This window comes from Poecilia formosa, unplaced genomic scaffold, assembly GCF_000485575.1.
Source record: "Poecilia formosa unplaced genomic scaffold, Poecilia_formosa-5.1.2 Scaffold495, whole genome shotgun sequence".
Taxonomy (NCBI): Eukaryota; Metazoa; Chordata; class Actinopteri; order Cyprinodontiformes; family Poeciliidae; genus Poecilia; species Poecilia formosa.
This window is the reverse complement of record NW_006800434.1, coordinates 292,288-294,324: the sequence shown is the minus strand read 5'-3', so window position 1 is coordinate 294,324 and position 2,037 is coordinate 292,288. Positions and strand designations below refer to the sequence as shown.

At 37.1% G+C, this 2,037-nt stretch overlaps 1 protein-coding gene and 1 long non-coding RNA gene across 4 annotated transcripts in view; one reads left to right on the top strand and one right to left on the bottom strand.

Annotated features, from left to right (window-relative positions):
- The window catches only part of gatad2b (GATA zinc finger domain containing 2B), a 27,618-nt gene that overhangs the window by 11,229 nt on the left and 14,352 nt on the right, over positions 1-2,037 (bottom strand). The window lies entirely within an intron of this gene.
- LOC103156723 (uncharacterized) overlaps positions 89-2,037 on the top strand; it is a 2,623-nt gene continuing 674 nt past the window's right edge. The window contains exon 1 of the long non-coding RNA XR_478176.2: positions 89-736. This is a non-coding gene — a long non-coding RNA (uncharacterized LOC103156723). The remainder of the gene's footprint in view (positions 737-2,037) is intronic.

Sequence of the window (2,037 nt, the reverse complement as noted above, 5' to 3'; positions counted from 1 at the left end):
GTGTGTTATGATCGATTAAATGCGCTGATACATCATTGTGCCTGCTAAACGCACAACGCTGAGTGGAGTGGAGTACCACTCCAAGATGGCCGCCCTAAATCTCGTCAGCGACAATAGGCGAGAGCGGTCCATGAGGCGTCTATCCTTATATTATGTCTATGGGGCTAACCTAACAAGTGATAACGGCCAGACCTCCTGTTTAAAAAGAAGTCGAAGTTTGATACCCATACAAACTTATTAACTTTATTATTAACGAGGTATGTGTCTTATTAACTTTACATTTTCTTTGAGAAAATAACATTGACTATGTTCTCTTTCTTTGTAATGTTAGCTATCAGCAATTCAAGTCAATCCTACCTTGCTGTAAGTTAATGTTAGCTAAAATTATTAAACTCCATTACTGCAACATTAGCCCTTAATATTAAACATATTTTAAAGACAGGCAAATAGGTTTTCCCCCTCCAATTTTAATCTAGCAAATTAAAAGCTAATGTTAGTCAAAGTTATCCTTTATGTGCATTATTTAGCAACTTGGCTGATGTGACAGTTCTTTGCTTTGGCAACTTTAACCACATGTCTTCATGTGTTAGCCTACGAAACATGGTGGGTATTACAAAGTTGGCTAATGAAGACATGCTACGTGTGGAGGATGATAATGAGGACCAGCCACCAGAGAAAGAAGTCCCTGTTTGACCAAAGAGAAAGAAGCAGATGAAATATTCCTCAAGAAAATTAGGTAAGTCATTTTTGTGTTACTATTTTCTCCAGGTGAAGTGGGGTGGGACAGCCAGGTAAATGCGGAAAGGGGAGCAGGATCAACATTCACCAGCCGAGTTAATAAGTTACGTTTTAGAAAACTAAAAACTGATTGTAAAAGACTGCGTGCTAGCTTGCGCTAATTACGGATGTCTCGTCAATTGAATCTTCCTCGGTCAGAAGGAATAGGCCAACTCCACCAGTGCAGCTTTGAAGTTTTATTGATAGAATAATAGGAAGCACATGGGAGATGATGGGACAGATGATGACGTAGAGATAGGAACGATGTAGTTGTATTTGGTTTTGTATGTATATGTATGTGTGTGTGGTTATCTGAAACAGAAGAAACAATAAAGATGCATATTAATAGCCATGCGGGCAAAGCGGTTACACATACATATAGGATGAAAATGGCTTGTAGTAACACAGAAATCCAATAGAGGGCATCATAACACCAGACATGGATTATCGGTAAAATGCAATAAACATACAAATGACAAAAAACCGTCAGAAATATGAATTAACGGCAATCTCCTCATATGCTACTACAATGGTGATATATATCTGGCAAAGAATAGCATAGAACTTGAGTTATTACAAGTAATAGCTTGCATTATCGGTAGCCAGAGAAAACACAAGGCTAATTTCACCTCGTGGGCGAATAACTGACATAAACCCAAATATCGGGCAGAAAAATGTATACTTGCATAATAAAAACGCACACAGGTCTCATACACACGGGATTAAAGAAAGATTGATGGTGGATGCTATCCGTTGATGGATTTTTATGCCACCGAGCCACACAGAAGCACAGAAAATAACTTGCTCATCTACGTGAAAGTCGAACTACAAAAAAACAAAGATGCATCATGGGTATTGTAGTCCTAGAACGAACAGGTGGACTTTTACACTGGTGTTAAATCCATTTATTTATTAATAAACTTCTTGTAAACATCAATAAGCCAGAGTATCTGGTTGGAAATAATTTTGAATGCTCATTAAGTGAAAAGATACATTCATGTGCCTAAAACTATACGTTAAATGATGTAATCTGAATAACAGTGGCAGTCTGTATGAACTTCTGCCAAACAAATATTTGATCAGAATAATTTTGTTCAGCTTTAGTTATGCTATTTGTGTTAAGAAATAATTGTATTGCACTTCATAACAACCAGTCATGTTAACGAGATATTTGTCTGCCAGTCTATCATTCTGACAGTGTGCAGAAAGAGGCATTTTTGGAATGGTATTTAAATAAATGCTGAATTATGATGACATAGT